This window comes from Camelus ferus, chromosome 1 (genome assembly GCF_009834535.1).
Source record: "Camelus ferus isolate YT-003-E chromosome 1, BCGSAC_Cfer_1.0, whole genome shotgun sequence".
In the NCBI taxonomy this organism is placed as follows: Eukaryota; Metazoa; Chordata; class Mammalia; order Artiodactyla; family Camelidae; genus Camelus; species Camelus ferus.
Window position 1 is genome coordinate 45,531,194 of NC_045696.1, and position 13,502 is coordinate 45,544,695.

Consider the following 13,502-nt stretch of genomic DNA (forward strand, 5'->3'; position numbering starts at 1 on the left):
ACACACAAATTTGCTACTGAAAGCCTCAGTTTAGCCAACTGTCTATCATTAACTTTGTTTGATCACTTCTGATTTAGTAACTAAGAACCAGTTGGTACCCATATGGAATATTTCTTTATGGTGCTCTGGGGAGAATGGATTTATGAAGTTGTTTTCAAATTATATTTATCCTTGTTATATATTGAGAAAGAGAAAGGAGAAAAGAAAAAATTCTCATTTTCTTGTCCAGTTTGTTGCAAGTGGACTAAAAGATTACCCTGGACTATTTTAAATTTCTTTTATTTGTAGCTATGTTTTTGGCCTTCATATGTGTTTATTAAGTATAATATTATCTGCTTTGTCTGGCTTCTCAAAGCAGCAGCCAGACCATAACAAAGTGAGGGTTGAGAAATACTGTTAATAAGATCAAGATATATATGCAAATATGTGGGGCCATCAGTCTTCCCTCACCACAGGAAATTATTTAGGAAAAAGAAGCAGTGCCTTGTTCAAAGCAAATGCGTAGCCACAAATGCCATCATTATTGTTACTTTCAACTCTGATGTTTCTACCTTGCTTTTTCCATCCTTTCATTCTCCTATGCTTTCTTTTGTTCTAAATTTAACTCAAACCCATAGAAACCTGACACCAACTTTCTACTCTCTCATGGATGCTTGCTTTCAATTTTGTTTTTGCTTCTTCTCACATCTTCTCATTACACTTTTCCTCATTTTCCTCAGACATAGTGCTATTCTTTTATTATCTTTCTTTTCCTTTTCATCCTGCCCTTCCAACCTATAAAGATGATTCTATATATATCTATCTATTCTATATATCCTGCAGGGAAGAAATTCAACTGACTTGTATCTAGCTAGAGGGAGAGGAGAGGAGAGGAGAGAAAGGTAGGGAGAGAGAGTTTTTTGAAGTATTTAGCATCCAACACATGGGACCTGAACAAATAGTATTTGGATCTTCCATTGAGAGATGGAATAGCTTCACTGCCAGCCCAGCCTTTATGTTTGGAAGCTCCCTGGTGTGCTCCTACTTTCTCCCAGTTATACAATTCTAGGTGCTACTGTGAAGGGATTTTGCACATCAAATTACAGTTCTCAATCAACTGAATTTAAGATAGACTATCAGGTGGACTTGACCTAGTTGTATGTGCCCTTTGATCTGAGCCTAGAGACACAGGAAGTCGGAGACTCAGTCAGAGAGAGATATTCCTGTTGGCCTAGAAAAAAGCAAACACTAGTAAGGAACTGTGAGTGGCCTCTAGGAGCCAAGAGTGGTCCCTGGTCCCAACTGTTAAAAAATGGGGCCATTCCTACAACTACTAGTAACTGAATTCTGCCAACAACTTTAATGAGCTTGAAAGAGGACATGGAGACTCAGACGAGAATGACAGTGTAACCAACACTTGGTTGCTGGCTTGACTATAACCATGTGAAACTCTGAACAGAGAACATAGCTACACCATGCCCAGACTTCTGACCAACAGACTCTCTAAGATAATAAATTTGCATTTCTTCAAGTCATTAAGCTTATGGCAATTTTTATACAGCAACAGAAAATAAATACATTCTTCATAAATAAACTTCAAAAAAGCAAGTTTTTCACATATCTGTTGTTGCTTGGTTGGCCTGTAATACGCTAAAATTCTTTTTAACAAAGAAAATTTCATGATTACAAAAAGAAAGGGAAAATATCTCAGAACACTTGTCTTATTGCTTACTAATACCGATATCTACAGGTATAGCTAATATAGATGCTGAAATAAATTACACCAGTATGTTAAAGAATTCAGAACACAGGAAACTATAAGCAATAAACTACTATTGTAACATCACAAATATTCATGGAGTTTGACTCTTGGATACTCAATGAAGCCTTAGAATCACTTATGTTTCAAAGTGACTATTTCTAAGTTCTTTAATGGAGTGCTTCAAAATACTGCAGAAAGGACAAACACTGGACTCACCAGAACTCCTTCTCCTTCTCTTTTTATCTTGAGTGAGGGAGATACGTATCCACACGATCGATGACAAGGACTAGGATAACAAAACTTGGGGGCAGACCCCATTCTTTGAAAGTTTTTCCAGTGTAATGTCTGTTGTTAAGCGTTGTCTCCCCATTGTGTGATATATATGACAGCTAATTCCCAATTCCCTCTTGTTTTCTTCCTAGTAGAAGCCCTTTTAGTTCAGAGATTCACAATATAGCTAGTCCTCAAGGGGGATTTTGATTTGTTTGAGCCAATTAGATAATGGCATTCCTTAGTCTAGATGTGGACATGTGAATTAATTTTTCTCAATCAGATTAAAGAAAAGAATGTTTTCCAGGTTCAAGGGAGAAATCTCCCCTTTCCTTTCCTACTAGCAGTAAATAAAACTTAACGGTGCTCAGATTGTCATGCTCAGCCATCTTGAAACCATGAGGACAACCAGCCTCAGAAGGTAGCTGAGTACAAAGAAGAGAAATAAGAAAAGGACTTGGATCTTTGATTATATTAGGCTTCTCATTACAACACATTTGGAGCCCATTCTACCTCTGGACTTCTAGATATATTAGATAAGACATTTCTTTCTTGGTTAAACCACTTTGAGTCGGGGGTTTTCTGTTATCTACGGCTCAAATATCCTAACAGATAATATGAGAGATCAATACTCACTGTCAGTATGCTGCTTAAACTTCAGCTGAGCTTTATTCTCAAATGTAAAGCATTTCAAAAGGCCTGTAGAATTTCATCTTAGTTTCCCAGGCAACTATCACATGTCACTCGTGAATGTTCTGAAGCACACAGGTAATACTCCATCTCATCACCTCAATTTTAAACCTGGAGAAAGACAAATGAAATGGGTGCCAATAACTCCTCAGGCCTGTGGAGATAAAAGAAAAGAATGAAAATCCAGGAGGCAAAGGCAAGTAAACAATGTACTCTGCTATCTAATCTCCCCTTTTCTACTCTTTGTTTTCATTTCTCTTTTTTAATGCTGCCAACGAGAGATTCAAAATTAGATGTAAATTTTCCTTAGAGTTAAGCCCTTATTTCTGCATTAGTTTTCTGGACTCCCTTGACCCTTGTATATGAGTAACATCGCCTCCAGCAGAGATAAGATTCAACAATTCCAAATTCATAATCTAAGACCTTTTGTTCTCTTCTCCCCCATTTTATTCATAGGAATAAAAATCAGTTTTAGACCTGAAAAGGTATAACAGACTTTCAGGTAAATCATTTAGATGCTAATATGTATCCTCTCAAAATGTCCCTTCAATAGGGCAGAATTATATACAAGATGATGGAAATAAAATTGAAAGAATATTTTTGGTCAAATTTTATAATTCTTTTTTCATTATAGGCCATAAGTTGGAGATGATTTCAAGCCAAGGCTGGTAGCTTTGTTCATAGGTTCTTTGGATAGTAACCAAATGAGACTTCCATTTAGGCCACAGAAGAAATCTCATGAGATACAAAACATTCAGAAAAGCTGAGGACTTCTCCATACCCAAGAAACTTGGAAAGTGAGACCACGCCTCACCTGAACGGTTCATTGGTTCCACCTGGCTTTTTGGCTTTCACTTCTTTCCTGCTATTGTCTATTGTCCACACGGTGGCCAGCATGATCCTGTTAATTAGGAAACAGAACATCATCTCTGCTCAAAACCTCCAGCAACTTTTCATCTTACTCAAAACATTATGGTCTTTAAAACTCCATATAATCTGATTTTCTACTAACCAGCTGGATTTTATGTTCTGCACTACTTTCCTTCTCAAAGTCCACCCCATCCACCCTGCCTCCCTGATGTTGAAAACGCCAAGGCTACTTGCACTCAGTGACTCTGCCTTTGAAGTTCCTCCCAGAGATATTTGCTTGGCTCACCTGCTTCAATCAGGTTTCTACTGGAATGCCCCTATTTATTCAGATACATTCATGACTCCCTGCCCAGCCTAACAAAGTAGCAGTTTTTGCATAACTCCCTTCCCCTCACCCTGTTTATTTTTTTCGTAGTATTTGTCATCACCAGATATATTACATAATTTATTGTCTATCATCCACAAGGATATGAGCTCCATATCAGGAGCTTCCCTTCATTTGTTGCTACATCCTAGCACCTGGGACCAGTGCCTGGCACTTGATAAGAGCTAAATAACCATTTTTTAAACACACGAATAAACTTTTATTTCAATAAAAGTTGCCAAGAACAGTCACAGCATTATCTAGATAGAATACTGTTTTGACAAAAGCAATTTTATCGTTTAATTCTGTATAATGAGACTATTTTTCATTCTTTTTTTAAAAAAAATGTTATTTTCTTTTAAAAAGGAAGTATAACATTCATTATAAGGAAATATGTATGTGCAAGTGTGCACATGTGTGTAAAATGTAAAAATGTAAAGGAAGGAAAACAAAATGCAGCTACAATTTCACCCATCAAGAGACAACTGCTGTTACAGACTGTATAAAAAGAAGCTATCTTCATTTCCTGAGAAACAATTTAAACTAACTTACTCCATGGACTGAAACAATTTCAACTTTTGCTAAGAAACATACTGAGCAAAGCACCTTCAAAGAGTCATTGACTGTTTAGCACAATGTTAGGTTTGATCATTCACAAAGAAGAACACACATTTCAGATTTTCTCACTGGGAGTAGCCTGGTCTCCTCATACTAGAAGTAATAACAGCACTTTTTCAGGAAGTAGACTAAGAAAACAAACAGGTAAACCAACAAAACAGCAAAAGACAAAAACAAAATAATTTAAACAGAAATGTTAGTGATCTTCCTCTAGCATGTCATTCAAATCTAGTCGTTAGTGGAGCTAAACCTTATTCATCTTCCCTAATGTCTCCACCTAATGTTAGAACCAATCAAAATGTCATTTTGTATGAAGCTCAAGGCCCTATATCTTTTCTTTGACGCATAATCATACACATCAATTACAACTTCATATACATATAATATATACAACAAATTTTGAAAAATAAAATTTACATGATATCACATCTTGCACGGTGGCCACAGCTTTCAACTTTTACATAACTGACTATGCTATGAATTGTCTGGATGTTCATTTAAGCTCATAGTAGATATTACTAATATTTCCATAATTTTAATATTCCAGTTCGGTTTTGACCTTTGAATTCATCTTCCTAAACAAGAAAATTCACTCTTTGAAATTAATTCATCTCCATTCATTTATCCAGCAAAGCAAGTTGAAATGATCTATTTTCAAGTGACCTAACATTATAATGCTTTCAGAGGTTTGTTTCATTTGAATTTTCAAAATATTGTATAGTAGATATTTTCAAATGACATAATGATGTAAGTTTTTCTTCTTGTTGACATTATTCATTATATACATCTCCTATACTCCCTATGGAGTCCTCAATAGGACTCCCAAATGTTACTGGGAAACATTTTAAAAAGACATGACATGCTGATATGCAAGAGTCAGCAGCTTAGGAAGGCCTAGTCCCATGTTGAAGATGGCCAGCTTTAACTGATTCAGTTCAAATCCAAAAGTTGAAATGTTTGCAACATTCCTTGACTTTTACCAATTCAGAGACTTGTTTTCCAAAATTTAATTGCAACCTCCATTTTATTAATAATATTAATTCTTCTTGTAGAACAGGAAATTCCAGAAATGCACAGAGGACATATTCTTTTGATCTGTCTAAAACTCGTATCTAAAATCAAAATTTAGCCCTTGTTACTAAGAAAGATAACGCCCATAAAGCTGCTGTCAATGGGATCCATGCTCTAAGGAGAGAAGCAGGGGCCTAATTTTACTTCTAGGAGATGCACCCTTAAATAAATCTACACTACATTTTCTTAAATCGCAATCTAAGATTGTGGAACAAACGATGAGCCTCCTTTATACATTTCTCATGACATTACAGGAAAATCTTGTACTTCCAGCTCCCAAAATTGATGCCACATAGAGAAGCTAATGTCCAAGAGCAACTAAAGTATAGCAATAACGTTGACTCAGAGTATGCATAGCCCCATGCAATAAATTTGTACTTATTGATTGATGCCTCCTTCATGTTGAGCACTTTTCTAGGGGCAGGAGAACCAAATAGTCCTGTCACTCAAGGAACTTGTATCCAATAATCTAACAAAATCCAATAGTTTAACCAATATACATCAGGCTTAGAGTAAAGAGATAGATGATTTTGAGGGATTAAATCTCATAATGTATTCAGTCTTGCATCATTTAAATATTTCCTAAGCATCACCTGGGAGTACTTATAAAATGCGGATTCCTTGGCCCACTTGCCATAATCAGAATCTATCAGATTACAGCCCAGGTATACACTCCATTGTCAAGAATTGGAAACCAGCAGAAAAGAGAATAAAAGGAATTTCTAAAACTCTCTTCTTTCTTTGCACTCTTTCTTTGTCAGTCTGAATCCAACACCCTCCCCTCTAGTTCACAGAGCTGAAAATGTTGTTCAGCTTGATGTAATAATGATAACTATAATCATACAAATTACATATTCTACTCTGTGTGGTGCTGCACAGAGAATTGATGGCTTTGTGCAGGGCAGTCATGTATCAAAGCTGCAGGACCTGTGTAGAATTCAGGAAATGCCACTGCTCTTCTTCGCTTTATGTTCCCCGTAACCTTGCAGTCTCTCTCAGTTGCTGTACCAGAGAGCAGGTAATCCATCAAAAGAGAAACATCATAAACTACCCTTCTGCCCTCCAAAGTACCTTTTTTTCCTGCACCTTCTGATTTCAAAATTGAAGTTGGAAGGAGTTTTGAGATAGTGTGGAATGCTTGGGGATCTTAGAAGCCTGTCCCTAAGCCTTTTCTTTTTCTTTTTTTTCCTTCTTTTTCTTTCTTTCTCTCCTTCCTTCCTTTCTTTCCATTTATTTATTGAGAAGTATACTTGATTTACAATGCTGTGCTAGTTCCTGATGTACAGCAAAGTGATTAAGTTATTTATATATCTTTTTCAGATTCTTTTTTATTACAGGTTATTATAAGATACTGAATATAGTTCCCTGTGCTATACATTGGGACTTTGGTGTTTATTCTATATAAAGTAGTGTGTATCTGTTAATCCCAAGCTCCTAATTAATCCTTCCCATCTCCCTTTACCATTTGGTAACAATAAATGAATCTTTCTTATTAGAGAAAACTTCTCTCCTCTCAGACACTTGGCTACTCTAGACAGCTGTCACAAATTCTGTAAGAACTGCATTGTGAGAGGGAATGCTTTTCTATCAGATTTGTCCAGCAGCCTGGCTCAACTTCCAGTGCCGGAAAAGACCTGTGCTCCTCTCTGAGTGTGCCAGCACTTCTGCAGAGTTTCTTCATGTATAGGAGTGTGTGTATGTGATCTTTTCTTCATGCTTTTGAGAGAGGAACAATAAGGACCAAAAAAGACACAGGAAAAAAAGGAGGGGGCGGGATTTGCCATGGAGGCAAGAAAATATAATCAATATCTAGTGTCCTCAGCAGTTTGGGAGCAAGCACAATCTTCATCATTTATGCAGCTATTCCTGTCACCGCCCAGCGGCTCTCAGAGCAGGACCCACCCTGCCCAGGGCGATAGAGTTTTGTAGTTTCTGGAGGCAACAAAGAGACCCTTGTCATGCGTTTATTACGATGTAAAGCCCAGCTATATTACTGGAAGCCTTTCCATTTCTTTCACGCACACTGAACCTACTAACGGACTGTCTCATGTTCTTTGCTATTTTTAATTCAATATTCCATCACTTTCATTTTCAAGATGTCTCAAAGAAAACTAAATTATTATGATGTGCTTGACATGCAGGCATCAAAATGGACTCATATCTTGGCATACCTTCAGTTCAGTGTTTGTGGACCAAAGATTGTTTTTACAGGTAATTTCTGAAAATGGATGAAGAGTCCCAATTCCACTGTCACTCACATAAGAATGTCAGTGACACCATTTCATATGAAGGCAATGTGAACCAAGGAAAGTTGTAGTTTATTATGGAAACAAATGTACTAATCAGTCCTGAGAAGACACTATCTTACAGTTATTACATGTTGAATCTACACTACATGTAGCTTATACGTAAGGCATATATAGTATTTTTAAATGAACATGGGTATATTTTTCTCCCAATAGGAACTAATTATCACTGCTTTTGAGGCACCAAGCAACTCTCCCAAATAGCAACTCCTTTATTTCACATCCAGAGGTAGGCCATTCCTTTTTTGAGTTTTATCCCCTGTCTGTATCCCTAAGCAACAGTATTTAATTTTATGTTTATTAATTTTTTTAATGAATGAAATCATACACTTTGCCATCTACTTTGTTTATTTAATATAATTTGTGCCCATTCACTTAGATGATAGAGTTACTTTATTTTCACTGCTGAATATTATTCCATTGCACAAATATCACAATTTTTATTTATTCAATATTTACTCAGTGGACATTTAAAGTGCCTCCAGTTTTGTTTTATTTTGTTTTTCACTATTAGAAAAATTGCTTAGCTCTTGTCATCAGATACTGTTACATGTGAAACAAAGTCTAGGTTTTAATTTCCTATTAAATCCACAAAGGAAGTGACTACACTGTGCAAGATTCATTGTTTGGTTCCACCTAGGAGGTAGGTCACATGTGTCTCTTTAGCCTTGTTTATGACTGGGGAAATTTTCATGGTATTTTGTGGGGCAGGGTTTCTTTTCTCCTTCCATTTCTGCAGTTTGGACCTTGCTTTACATTCTCTACCATCATACTCACTTCCCACAGAATTCCCAATATACAAAAAACAGACACACACACAAACAAAAAAACAAAGAAAAGTTCACTTCACATAGGCAATGAAAAGATGCTCTGGCAATCATAAAGAAAACAGTAAGGGAATCTTTCTGTACTGTTTCCTGCCTATTATTTCACATTGAGTATAATAAGGTATATGTTTTTACTCAAAATATGAAATTTATTGGCGAATTTCTGCTTAGCAAACTTCTGTCAGTGTAAGTTTCTCAGCACCAAGTGTCCACCTCTGATTTATTAGCTCCAGCTCCTCTCTGGGACGGTTGCTGCATCTCCATGTGGCTCATCTACTTTTCCCCTTTGGCTACTGAGCTTTACGGACCGTTTCAGGAGTTTTATTACTACAGCAAGGATGGAACATATTGCTTTATCCGTCAGCCTCTCAGTCAGACAATGCTATTACTTGACTAGTCCCTGCACTACTGACTCTCACAGATGAAGTGGTAATAGGATCTGTCTAATCTCCTCCAACCACATTTCACCAGTAAGAAATAGGAAGGAGTCCTTACACCCACTCATTTCAGATATAGTTTCCTTTACCCTGATCTTAATGGTTTTTAAAGTCTCTGGAGTTTGATTACTGGTTACTAATCCTGCCTTCTCCATTAATTATCTGTTCATTCTTAACCAAACTAGTTAACCAATGCTGCCTCAATTTACTTGTATGGAAGGTTGGATATAAAATAATACTGCATCAGTAGGTCCTTGCTGTGTAACAAATCATCTAAAAACTTAGTAGCATAATCATTTGTTATTTCACATGGCTCTATGGGTTATCTGGGCTGATCTGATGTTCTGGGCTGGACTTGAGTGATCTCAGCATGACTTATTCAGGCAGGTGCTCTCAGCTGGTAGGTTAGTTGAGGATTGGCTGGTCTAGGATAGCTTTAGTTGGGTTATTCAGCTCTGTTGTACATGGTCTCTTAACCTGGATTAGTCCTCATATCAATGGCAGGGCTTTAAGATTGTGAAGACTAGGCTCAGAATTAGCTAGTGTTACTCTGCTAAAGAAATTCACAGGATTATCCCAGAGTCAAAATGGAGGGAAACTACAAAGTTACAGCACAAAGAGAGGCTATTACTTGGGGCCATTAATACAATAATTTCACCTGAGAACAACAACCTCTAAGCAATGATGTGAGAATTAATCCACGTAAAAGTCTTGGTATAGTGTCGGGTACATAATAAAAAGTGGTCAGGAACCAGAGTTACCACCCTAATATCTAGGACTGTAATATGCTATCTTCTTGTCCAAAATATGTTTATTAAACAGAAAGGCAATGACTGCTTTATTCTGTTCCTGGAATCTAAGAAAAAATTTCCTAAAGCAACTATCACTGAAAAAAAATGAAGGCTCCATTCCCAAGATGCTCTACATCAGTGAACACTTTCTGTAAAAGGAAGGACAGTGAATAGTTTAAACTCTGAGGGCCGTAAGTCTCTGCCACAGCTACTCAACTCTGCCGTTGTAATGAGAAAGCAGCCACAGATGATAATGTCACAAAATGGGCACAGCAATGTTCCAACAAAACTTTATTTACAAAAGCAGGTGGTATATCAGATTTTGTCCACAGGACAAATAGTTTTCTGTTTCCAGATATAAATGACCCAATGACCTAGCATGTGAAAGCCTGGGAAGCTTATAAGACTTAACCGTTTAGTATGATTTATTCCTAGGCTCACTAGTCTTCTGTTTTTTTCCTGACGTTTTCAGTATGCTGTCAAAATGAGAATTATTATGAGGCATATACCTCCAAATATCAAGCAATCAATAGACAAAGCCTGTTATGCCAAAATATGGATGTATGGGTAGTTGAGATAGTGTACGAAGTTTTCATTGTTTAGGAAAGCCAAATAGCAAAATGTTTTCAAAGTATTTGCCTTCAAAAAGCTCTTAAATAATGTAGCTTATTTAGATGATTGATAAAGGTATCCTGCCCTTACATTCAAAGCATGACATTATAAATCACATCTTTTCATTTGTAAGGAGTAAATGATATTCATATTTTGATGTGATTTATTATTTTGAAGTTGAACACAATGTGACTTTATAAGTGTGAAGTTGTATTAGAATGTGTTATTAAAGTTACAAAAGTTCAGTAATGCTATTATTTTGTTCTTAAAAAACAGCAGCAATTTTTTTGGATGCTCTAAATTAATATTGACTTTAAAGCTGGGATAACATAGGCTATCATAAGACACATATTGATGGAGCCATCTAGTAACAAGTTTTCCATTTTACTAAGAAGCATTCTTCGGGGCAAAGAATTGGTTTTACTGCCTAGTCTTTCCTCATGGTAAGTTTTGGGTGTAGATTTAAAGAGGGAAAAATCACTCAAGGGATATTGAAATCTACAAACGTGTTTGGAGAAAGTAAAAAAATCAATAATCTCATTACAACCATTTTTATACATTTCCATGGTAATTACTAGTCCTATTGTTCTCTTACAAAATCAAGTCCTATTGGTTCACTAATATTTGCATTCAATCTCTGAATATCAATTGCTTGGCAGTGCTTACTCAGTTTCTCTAATCACATTTATCACAAATCGAGTGTATTCTTGGTTCTCTTGGTATCTGTAGCCTATGGTCTTAGAATTAAAATTTTTTATTACTATTTATTTGTTTATTTTTAATTTTCACCATGTCAACTACACAAATGATCTTAGATGATTTACAAATTTATTGGTTTTCATTTTTAATTTTTTAAAAGTTGAGATAGAATTAACATAGCATATTGTGTAATTAAGATGTACATGTTGATTTGATACATTTACATATTGCAATATGATTACCACTATAGCATTAGTTAACACCTCTATCATATTATGTTATTATCATTTCTTTTTCTATTGCTTTAAAAACAAACCCTTATTAAATATCATGACACTCAGGCCATTGTACTTGTAAAATTAAATGAGGGCAGTAGACAGAAAGAGAAAGAATTCTTCCAAGAACTTAGATGCAATAATTACTATATTTGAACACTCAATTTTATTTTGAACATGGGGGAATCAAAGTAAAAATGAAACCACATGGGTTTACATGTTTCTCACTGTAAGATAAACAGAAATGCCAAGTTCTACAGAATAAAAATGTTTTCTTAGAAACTTCCATACTAAGGAAAATTTAACATATTTTTTCAGCAGAAGAACATGTATCCATCTTTTAACTGTTTCTTGTAAGTCTTACTAAAAGCCAAGAAAAATTGTAAGAACAATGGACTGTGAGCTTAGCTAAGAAAGTCTAGATATATCTTCTGGTTATCTAAAATGATACAGGAATAGGACTTGGAAAATAAAACAAGAGAAATGAATGGGTAATAGTCCTTAAAGTATTTATCTAATATCTTATACTTAATTTAATTTCTATATATTATTGATGAGCACTTTGCCAAATGTGGATAAATCATTATCATTGTATGATTATGACAGTCTTCCCTACAACAGAAATCCAGAATTGTCTGCTTATAACACAGTGACTTAAAACTATTAAATTTAAATCCATTAAATATTTTTAGGGTTTTTTTTTTTTGTACAATGTCAGGCTCTCTTGAAAAAAAAAAACAACCCACTATGTAAATCTTGTCAGCTAGTGTATCTTCTGTGTTGGAGGGACTGTTTTCTCAATAAATTGGGGAACATTTTTATCCTAAATGAATCCTTCAATTTTATTTAAGGAGTTCCAATCCATGATAATATATATCGTACCTATCACATAATTTTTTTAGTTATCTGGTATGATTCTAATTAAAATAAGTTCCTTTGCACAAAACAATAAGAATTTCCATTAAAGTAGACAGCTAATATAGCAGATTCTAACCACTTTATAAAGATTCTGAGATTCTGCTTGTCTTTGCTTGTGTCCTTCAGAAGAACCAGCCCTTTGGCTGGCCAATGGCACACGAAGATCCAGTTGTCAACAAATTTTACAGATCATGCTGGTTGCTGCTTTATTCCCAAGGAAAGAGTCAACAACTCTCACACTTAACAGGTGTCACTGTGCAGTTGAGCTTGACAAAGTCTCAGGAAATGTACTCAAAAGGCAGTTGAACTGGACTTTCCTATTGTATCCTTAGTCAGAGAGGCCATCAGATCATCCTCAGCAGGACAATGGTGTTATCCTCAGAGGGTGCTGCGTCAGCATCCCCTGCCCCTACAATTCATTGTATAATTTTTAGTGCCTTATGTCATGCAAGTGGACATAACAGAGCTACTGTTAATTTAACCTACTCCTATAAAATTGTTCTCCTGCTTGCTAGTAGGTTTCTTCTATTTTGTATTTTCTTGTCATTTTTTTCATAGTTTATTGTGTTAAATGAAGCAAGCTCAGCCGAATTAGAGTGAAGGACTTATTCCTTCAGCCTTCACTTATCCTTCCTGTTCACTCAGATCAGCAGCTGATACTGACTGAGCACTCCGGAGGGGGCACCCCTGTGTTGTAAGCGCTTTACATACACTAACTGATTGAATCAGAACATCAGTCCTAGGGGGTGAGTCCTATTACACTCAACTTTCCGCAGATAAGGAAGAAGAAGTCAAGCAGTCAGTTCAATGTGACACGGCTCATAGGTGCAAGAGCCAGAATTCTAACCGTGGCGGCCTAATCTCAGAGCCTGCTCTGAAACCGCCACTGATCTGCCTCTCAGTCATTCTAGAACCAGGTCGAATACCTACTGACATGCTTCAAGTTGTGTGATTTCAGTCAAGTTACATGGACTAATTAAGCCTCTGTTTCCTCATCTATAAAAAGATGCCTT

General features: G+C 36.1%; 1 long non-coding RNA gene across 1 annotated transcript in view; it reads right to left on the reverse strand.

Moving 5' to 3' along the window:
- Positions 1-2,592: 2,592 nt before the first annotated feature.
- Positions 2,593-13,502, reverse strand: part of LOC116663262 — a 146,083-nt gene continuing 135,173 nt past the window's right edge. The window contains exons 3-4 of the long non-coding RNA XR_004319483.1: positions 3,516-3,602; positions 2,593-2,855 (exon numbers count right to left, since the gene is read on the reverse strand). This is a non-coding gene — a long non-coding RNA (uncharacterized LOC116663262). The remainder of the gene's footprint in view (positions 2,856-3,515; positions 3,603-13,502) is intronic.